This window comes from Lissotriton helveticus, chromosome 11 (assembly GCF_964261635.1).
Source record: "Lissotriton helveticus chromosome 11, aLisHel1.1, whole genome shotgun sequence".
NCBI classification, from domain to species: Eukaryota; Metazoa; Chordata; class Amphibia; order Caudata; family Salamandridae; genus Lissotriton; species Lissotriton helveticus.
In genome coordinates this window covers 211,055,606-211,065,653 of record NC_136072.1, presented here as the reverse complement: position 1 = coordinate 211,065,653, position 10,048 = coordinate 211,055,606, and the positions used below count along the sequence as shown (strand labels likewise).

General features: G+C 45.3%; 1 protein-coding gene across 1 annotated transcript in view; it reads left to right on the top strand.

The window, feature by feature from the left end:
• Positions 1-234: 234 nt before the first annotated feature.
• The window catches only part of P2RY12 (purinergic receptor P2Y12), a 607,067-nt gene continuing 597,253 nt past the window's right edge, over positions 235-10,048 (top strand). The window contains exon 1 of the mRNA XM_078666122.1: positions 235-311. The gene's annotated coding sequence lies outside the window, so the exon portion shown is untranslated. The remainder of the gene's footprint in view (positions 312-10,048) is intronic.

The window sequence follows — 10,048 nt, the reverse complement described above, 5'->3', positions numbered from 1 at the left end:
AGCCTATAGGTCTCGACTATGGGACATACTGACTTTGCAAATACCATTTTATTATGAGGTACAGCATCCCTGAATTACAAATGAAAAAAGACTGTCTCGCTATTTTGTCAGCCAATAAAAAGTAAACTCATAAAAAAGCATTTTTTTAAGAGTGGGAGAGGGGAACAAAACGGATGTGGGCGTGGAAGCAACAAGGGTCAAAGTGGGCTGAAAGAAGCAATACAAGCAGGGTTGCACCGAGGCAACATGGGGGACTGGTGGGCGCAGAAGCATAACGAGTTCCGGAAGCGACAAAAGGGTGCGTTTAAAAGGTAAGCAACATGGTGGATGGAGGACGTAGATGGAAGGAAATGAGTAACCCTGGGCGTCCGATTCGGCTACGCCCACGGAGTAGGCGTAGTGTTGCCTTCTACGCATTTTGCGTAGACAGCGTAGCCAGCAACACTACGCCCACTCCGTGTGCGTAGCCGAGTCGGCCGCCACCCGCCTCCCTCCCGCCCTCCCCTAGATACATTATTTAAGCAACTACCCTGAATAAAACAATTTTAAAGCACTTACCTTGTCCGGGGCTCATCCGGGGCTCCCTCTTTGAATAGCGTCCTTTCCTGGAAACAAATGGGCATGCGCGGCCGCCCGCGCATGCGCATTGGTATCCAGGAAAGGACGCTATTCAAAGAGGGAGCCCCAGACGAGCCCCGGACAAGGTAAGTGCTTTAAAATTGTTTTATTCAGGGTAGTTGCTTAAATAATGTATGTAGGGGAGAGCGGGAGGGAGGTGCGTAGTGGGGCTACGCGGAGTGCGGGAGTGGGCGTAGCTTCTCGCCCATTCCGCATAGCTCCGCGGAGCCCCACTACGCCCACTACGCCCAGGGTTAGAAATGAGCAAGAGCAGAGCAATGTGAAGCATGGAGAGTGGAAGAGCAAATGAGAGAGGGAGAAAGAAAGCAACGTGGAGGTTGGTTCGACGGGAAAAGCACACGTGCAAGAAAACAGTACAGGAGGGCGCGCACACAAGGGCAAGCGCATCACCGAGGGGAGGTGGGAGAGAAGCATACAGGTGAGAGCAGCACAGAGAGGGAAAGAGAAACACCCTAGTAAGACAGGTGGAAACGCATGCACTCTTTTCAAGTGTTTAAAGAAAAAGAAGAAAGTACTGCATGAAAAAATTAGCAGTGTTAGAACACAGTAAGATGTCCATGCTCCAGGGAAGAGATAAACAAATGATGAGGAATGACAGCCCCACAAGTTAATTAATAAGAAGCAAGAAAATGAGAGTATAATGAAGCCAACCAATGATAAGCAATGGTCTGGCTTTAAGCCCACTGTAAGCTAACAATCCATCTAAAAGCACGGAAGGAAGAATGAAGGAAGGGAAATTAGTGAATGAGTAAAAAATGTAAGTGGCATATAAAGAAACACTAGCTCAATGGAAAGAAGGACGTTAGGGAGAATGTAAGAAAAAGATACGGAAGAAAAGAAGATAAAGAAAGGAGGTTAAATAATGAAAGAGGTACAGCCAGGAAGAATGGGTGAATCCCTAGCGTTGAGAGATGGGTAACTTGCGACTCAGGCAGATTGTGATTTTCGCAAAAATCACAAACATTGTTTCCATGGTGAAGCTAAGATTACACTTAGGGCTACTAGTTCCCGACTATGTTGTTTAGCCAATGGGACACATCTGTGACACTGACCACTTTTACTACAGTAGAAAACACCTGCTACAGTCTTCCACTAGACCACATCCCCTTCAACAGACCACACGTTGTCAGATTGCATATTATTCTTGATGCCTCATTCGAAAGGGTGACTGCAAACAGGGACAGATGAAACATTCCAGAGACTTCATTGCCCGAGACCTGTCTTTCTGGACAATATTCAAACCTTCGGATCTCCTGCATACCCTTGTTTCTGCCCCTTGGTAGACACGAGCCATCAGGAGGAGAGTCTGTTAATTACCAAATTGCTGATGAGACTACCCATTCACCTTCAATGGTAACTTTTCAAACAATCTGGGACCCGAAATTGGGTGCGGTGATAAGTAATACTGTGGCAATACCAAATGGAACATAGCACGTACTTTGTCTTGTCCCTAGCTCCTGTGCCCTCTCCCCCAAATTCTCTCCCCTTGCCTGCTACTGTGCCTACCCCCTGTCCTTTGTGCCCTTTGACTAAGCACTCCTTCTCCCCTTGTTGGGGAAAGATCAAATATTTATACTCTGGAGTCTCAGCGAACCCGCTGAGTGAGTCCACTGCGCCAAGGGAGCAACTCACACTTGAGGCATGGTATGGCACCCCTTGCCAAAGCACTCCCTCTCCCCTTTCTGGGGAAGGATCCAGTATGTAGGTCTTGGAGTCTCAGAGACCTCTCTGAGAGAGTCCACTGCACAAAGGGAGCCTCTCGCAACAGAGATAGGGAAGTGATACCACTTCCCCTGGGATCACAGCTTACTGGACTTTGGACGTTTGCCTTGACTCGTCTACCGGTTTGTGTACCAGTCACCCTTCCCCTCCTCTTCCCATGCTGTGTCTCTCACCCTAACCTCCTCTTTCCCGTCCTTCATTATCTGTCTACTTCCCCTGCTCCAACCCCCCCTCCCCTGAATCTCTCACCTTGCCTGCTTCTCCCCTTACGTATTTGTGCTTATTGTTTATCTCGACCTTACCAGTAACTATGTGGCCATGCTCTAAGAACTATGTAACCTTCGTTATGATGTAACCTGTAACTATGATCTGATGCACATGTAAAGCGCTCTGATACCTCCGGGTCTAGCCAGCGCTATATAAAACTCTTGAAAATAAATAAATAAATAAACATTTGCCTATTTCAAGTGGAATACTCTGCTAAAACAGTTTCCATTGATTTAAGGCTGAAAAGGGATGATTTTGAGTAAAATAAAGTGCCACAATAATGCCGCAGAATTTCAATTTTTTCGCTGCTAAATTTCTGTTTTTGAGCCACAAAATTTGCAGCGAAAAAACTGCCGCAATATATTGGGGTGGTCTGATTAAAGTGCTACTGCTTGGTAAATTTTTAACATTTTTAAAAATCCTGACTGCTACAAAGGTCAGTTGGGAGGGAAAAAATTGTTGCGCTTTTGGCTTCACTGGACTGTAACAACTGATTTCCGTATGGGAACTCTGTCACTGACATCTCTGATATAAGAGCAGTCAGGCCTAAACTTTTAGAAAACTTAGATACTTAACTCCGTCCTCGAGAAAATATAAAAGATATTTCCTGGAATGTTGCATGCCTTAAGATTAAGGGTCCGATTACGATGTCGGTCGGCAAGCATTCCGGACCCGAATCGGTTTCGGATTGGTTTCCAACCAAATCGGATTCATGGAGTCTAACCAACCGATTACAATGGTTCTGAACACCGCTCGGTCTGGCTCCCATTGAGTTCAATGAAAGCCTGTGTCCGACTGACTACACAGTCTCCCAATGAAGAAAGGGGTGGTTGCTGAAAATCGTGCCTGCCACTCTGTGTATGGTTGGAAAGGAGGGACCCATGTGTACCCCCATGGGCCCAATTCAGAGGCCCCCAGGTGAAGGAGAGCCTGCTACAGGCCCCAAAGTCAGATTCTGACAGCCGATTTGTGTCGGAACAACTGATTTGGAAAGGCTGTCTGAATCCAACATCCTAACCGCTCGGTTGGAAACACGGTCCATAGACCTGTACGAGTCAGCTCAGCCTGACTCGGTTACTCCTAATGCCATTCAGTAACCGAGTCGGAAAGTCCAAATGGTTTCCGAACATCATAATCAATAATTCAGAAATGTTTCAGAGTCGATTGGAAACAAGGCTTCCAAATCGGATTCAGACAAACTGAATCGTGTTCTGATCCTTTCCGACCGACATCGTAATTGACCCCTAAGTCTGACAACCCAGAATGGGTCTCTTTTATACAATAATTTGGTGTTCTGCTATTCCCCAAAATGTGGGCCTTTTCACCTTTTAACTTCAATAGGTTATTTTCTTTTGCCATCACAGCCATTCCTTCAACCTATGGGCAGGTGAAGGGGAACCCTGTCCATAGTGGAGATCATACTGAAGAGAAATGTTAAATCACTGGCCACTGATATACTATACTTACAAGCCTTATTAATAAACAGTAGATACACACAAAAAATAGATTGGTTAATTTGTATAGTGCTATATTAATAAATACAATATTGTCAAACAGGGATCTATTGACCCGGATATTAAGTATCTAAGCTCAGCTTTTGTTTGAGCGAATAGATCAAAGTTGTGTTAAATAATGCTTTCCATTGGGTTCTTGGTCACCACTGTCAACATTTTGAGACAATTACATGCAATCCTCCCAGCTATTGTAAGGTATTGGGTTGGGGTGAATGTTTGGATCTCTAATTGGTTCATGACTAAGCTCAATAGAACAATAAACTCTGATTGCCTTTCTTTAGAAGGAGCCTTGAAGATCCCATGGATGAATGTTAGTGATTACTATACTGTTCCCATTATCTTGTTCATTCCTGCTGCCCCTACTCCTGTCTCTGTGAAGCGCTCCGATATCTGTAAGGATCTTGTTCGCGCTATATAAAACTTTGAATAAATAAATAAATAAATAAATAAATAAATAAAATGAAATATATTAAAACATTGTGCCATGAATTTGGCATGCCCAAGTTTTTTTATAACCCTTTATTGATAAGTGAGCATGACAAGGAGTGGGTAAGAACACATTGTTTACTAGTGAAAGTGCCTTAAGGAAGCAAAGAGAAATACTAAAACTATTTAAAACAATCTATGAGATCACATGTGTTTGCAAAAACTGTAACCACCATGGAACTCTACCTTAGTTGGGTGCCTAATGCTAAGCATAGATTTTTATTGGACTGGGCATAGTACACGTTCACTTGTGTTTCCCTAAGGGTTGCGCTTTGCCCGCCCATCTTCTGCCCTGAATGTGAGACCAGGTTTCTTTTCAATCAGTCCTGCATTCAACATGGCTTTGTAGACTTTTACAAGAAATCACAGCACTTTCTGATTCCATTTCCTAAATCAATGAAGTTAGCACAAGCCAATCACCCCCCTGTTTTTTTAGGTTGAACCTAATCAGCGCAGAAGCACTGCTTAGAAGTGATCTCTTGGAATCGGTCTGTACTTTTTGGAAAACTCATGCATCTACTGCACTGTTTCCAATGAACCCTAGTGCATGTACGACATACACTTTGCGGGAACGAGCAGTGGCGCCATCTGTTTGCAATTATCGGGCCCACGCTTTGGAAACAAATGGCAACGCTGCTCGCTCCAGCAAGGTAAATGCTGTACATGGACTGAGCCTCGAAGCCGCACCCCAGTTGCTCACCGTAGCATTGCCGGCCCCGCTCCACTCAAATCCTCTTGAGTCGTGCCTTCAGCTTCCACGGGCATCTAGACCCCTCCCCTACTTTTTTTACGGTTACTTAAATTGCATTTTGAAAGCTCTCTAGAGACTATAAAACATGTAGGCATGAGGTAAAATGATGGATGCTGATTTTCCGTGAACACAGATGCGCGCTGGGGTTTCCAAGTGAACCCCATTCAGCCAGTGGAGCCAGGAATGTGTTCGGCTCCCGGCAGCCACCCTGGGAGCAGCTGGAATGCGTGAAAACCCACAAGCCTCATCCAGGAGCTGCTGCAGAGACCGAGGCTGAGACCTTTGCCTCTGCAGAACAATCCCGATGTCTAGTTGTCTATTAAACCCAGCTCTACACAACACTGCCATTTACCACCTGCCACCCCAAGCTAAAGAGATAGAAGATTTGCACTGTACCTTTGCCGGCTGCTTCCCTCCTTCATCGCCTACGCTCTGGCCATTCTTAAAAACAAAGAAAGGAGATGTGAGGAAGATTGAAAACTCACTGCTGGATCTAACCAGCATGTCTGGACCGCCAATGTAGGCGCGCACTTACACTAAAGCTTCGCCTGTGGGGCCCTGCACCGGTGCCCTAGTGTAACACTCCAGGGCCGCACAGGCGTGCACTCGGGTGAAGGGCCAGGTCCCCCGTTATAGCACCTGTGATGCATACACAGGTCATGGTAGAAGGGGTGCTGCTAACTGTCAAACCTTATCCAACGTGGTGCTGCTGCACCACCTGCCTTACAATTCAATTGTCTCCAACAACTGCTCCCACCCTACCACAAAAATCTCAAGTTGCATAAAATGGCGATAATGAGTTCTTGACCTAGATCATGATTCCAGCATCACAGATTGGAGGCAAAAGATGCCCATGTGCTCTTCAAGAAAACACACACTTCTTGGGTCCCAAGTGACGCCGAAGGGTGCCGTGCACTGCTCAAATCCTGCACTGAAGCTCCAAACTGAACTCCTAAACTTAATGTGAAGAGCCATCCCTCATGCTTGCACTTCTACTCATTTCCACAAGAAACGCTGTACACTGGCACTGTAACCCTGCGAGTACATTGCGATGTAAACAGCTGAGTGGGTATGTAAAGCCTTGACAAGAAGGGACGCGACAATGATACGCCATGATATTAACACCAGGCATCAATAGTTAATACAGAGGGGGCACAACTTCTCAAGTCGGACATGCAACTACTGTTGGGCTGAGAGGGATTTCACCTCTCCCCTACACCCCTCTGCCTCACCGTCAGGTTGCCGGGGCCAGACTGGCTGGGCTGGGATGCTGGCCTGACCTTCAGCCACAACAAAGTATTCCTGCGAGGACAGTGCAGCCCTGTCAGTCCTCTGTGTTCTGTGAAACAAATCTGAAATTTGATGCGGTGAAAATGCAGGTGCATGGCGATTTTGTATTGGTAAATCCCAAAATCCTCATGATATGCCTCATAACAATTATCATTTTAAATTTGTGGGGCACTTCACTGTATGACGTTCATTACCAATCAAATATTGGCCTCCCGGCAGTGCCATCTTGGATTTTTTGTTGTTGTTAACTAATTCAATTTGAGAAGGTGGGGCGATACCAGAGTCATTCAGATATGGGAATATAGTCAGTTTGTTTAAAAAGGGAAAAGACAGTGAGGACCCGAATTCTTACCACCCCATTACATTATTGAACTGTGACTATACAATAATCACCAAACTTTTAGCTAATTGTTTAAATCAAAACGCTTCGCATTTGATTCACCCTGACCACGGGGGAAGCAAGATGGCGGCTGCTATTGCAGCTGTGTGAGGAGCTGTGGCGTTCTCTGCCTAATGACCGACCCGACCTGCTTCTAATCGGCGTTGCTTCCCGCTGTTCTACAGTTGCTTTTGGCTACAAGAATTACCTGGTGCTTGGTGTGAGCTCCGTGGGCCACGGCGGTGGTTCCCGAGATTCAGTGCTTTACCGGGACTGAGACCGGGAGTGAGATCGGTGCGGTGTGCTTGGCGTGTCCCCGTGCTGCCTCTACGCTGCTGCCGTTTGGAAGGTGCAGCGGCCGTTTGGAAGGTGCGGCGGCCGGGTGCTGTTGCGGGCCGCGAGTGGAGTCTTTCCGCGGTATTCCGTTCTGTGCACCGCTGCTACTGCCGAGGCTGGGGGCCAGCGTGGTGCGGAGCTTACTTCCTGTGAGTGGAGACGCGATTCACGGCATCTCTGCAGGAGAAGCGAGAGACACAGGCAGGTCCCGGTGGATTGAGGTGATCGCTCATTGTGCATTTTTGCTACATTGTATTGCTGAAAACCGTTGGATATTGTGTTCAGCTCGAGTGATGAGCTGCTTCATTACTGGGAAGAATAATTAATACTGAGCCCGATACAATGTGACGTGGCAGGTCATATTCATAAAAACTGTAGGTAAGAACTGTAACATTTAAAAAGGAAAAAAAAAAACGTGGTGAGAACAGATAAAAAGGAGCCAGAAGATTGAAGTTTTTGTGTTTGAATTGAACCAAATAATAAGTGAAACAGCAAGATTGAGTTTTGGAGGCTTATTGAAACTCCTCATAAAGTAATAAAGGCAGAGGAGCTAAAAAAAATGTTGTCAATTCAGCTAATTCCGTTAATACCACTCCAGGAGTTACAGAGAGAACAGCAACTATATCAGTGCCAGAATCAGAAAATCGGGCTGTCCAGGCAGATGGGGCTATTACTAAAGAGCCTGTAATACCCGATCAATTTAGAAAAAAATATATACCTAACTCTTCTAAAAACAATATTAACGAGCAGACCTCCTCCAAAGCTCTACCTGGTGCTACTTCAAAAAAACCTGATACAATCCAATCAGCCAAATCTCCTGTAAACGCAGCAGTGAGAACAGTTGAGGAAGCAGCTGGAGCAGGAGTAGGAGTGATAGATGATGCACTAGCTGAACTCTGTCATGCTGTGGAAGAAGTCAGAGTCTCACCCAGGGCGAGTGAACAACACGATGCAGATTCCATTGAATCAGGGGGCCAATTTTTGTCCATGTCTGATGTGTCGGTAGCATCTGAAGGGGACCCTGACGAGGAGCTATCTAGTGACGATCATTTACTTGTAAAAGATTGGGCTGATGATCGCAATGATGGCTCAGAAGAAGACCCTCTCGGATCAGACTTTTTATTGAAAGAAGGAGCCCCAAATACCGTCCGTAGGGTCATAGAGGCTAAAATAGGTGAAAATGTAGGCTCTATAAGTCAGCCGAAATGGGAAGGGGCTGGCACGAATGTTGGAACTGATCCCGAATCCTTAGAGATATTAGAGGAAGACAAAGAAGTCACATTGAAGTCAATCTATAAACTACAAACGTCAATGTACAGAATGATCATGACTCACAGAGAGGAAACAAAAGCAGAGGGACTTCGTACTCAAGGAGCTGTGCGTAAGCTCCAGAATGCTGTTCGTCGGTTGGCCAAATCAAATACAGATACTAATTTAAGAGTACAGGAGACTGAGACTCGTATATCTGCAATAGAGGATGAACTAACTTTACAAAAAACCTCAATTAAAGATCTTGATAGTACCAGAAAAGATGTCGATTGGAAGTTAATTGATTTGGAAAATCGTGCAAGGCGTAACAACCTACGTATACTGGGAGTGGCAGAAAAATCAGAGGGAAAGGACGTTCGACGATTTGTTGTTGAAATGTTCTCAGATGCCTTTCAGGATCTTAAAGGATGGGACTGGGATAAAGAAGTCTTAAGAGCTCACTGTTTTCCTTTTAATCTAAAACATGGTCAGGAGGGAAGTAAAAATCCAAGAGCTATTCTTATAAGTTTACAGAATTACTTACTTCGTGAGATTCTATATGACTTGGCAAGGCCATCCAAAACTAGAAAGGGTTTGGGGCATGAATTTTTTGTCCGACCAGATTTTTGTTTTGCAACAGTACAACAACGCTGGAAACTTAAACAGTTAATGGCACCAATACAAGCTAAGGGGGGACAAGCCTTTCTATTACCGGCTAAGCTTAAGGTTGTGCATAAGGGGAGAACTATTTACTTTGTATCGGAGATCAAAGCACAACAATTTCTAGAAACTATGCAATAGGGATTTACAGGATAGAGATGAAGGATAATATCTGAATGTGGCTTGAGTGGGCGACCCTTCTAGCTTTGTTTGTTTTCAAGTTTTTTTTGGGCTTCTGTGGTGCTAGAGGTATATTATTTACAGGTCGGGCTGGCCCGGGCGGAACAAACAGCCCATACTCACTTACCATCAATGCGGGAATTAGTCCTTACGCTTCTGGTGGGGGGGTGCGGGGGAAAGGGTGGGTTGGGAGGGCTTAGCTGGGGGGGTTGTGGGTGGGAACATTTTTCTTTTTTTGGGGTGCAAGGACATACAGCTGAAAAATGTTTTCATTTTAATGCTATGATTTATCTATGGCAGGTGTCGAATTTTGTAATTTTCTGTTATCATATGCTCTATTGTGCTAAATTACTAAAAGAATATAATGGCTAAGCTGTCGATATGCTCTATTAATGTCTGTGGGCTAAACGACAAAAGAAAAAGGGGAATAATGGCTCAGATGCTAAAAACTATGCGGCTGGACGTAGTCTGTATACAGGAGACTCACATTGCCTGGTCTAACAGAGGGTGGCTAAAAGATCTTGGATTGGAAGTTGTAGGGTGCTCTCGGCAGAGCTCTACAATAAGAGGAGTCGC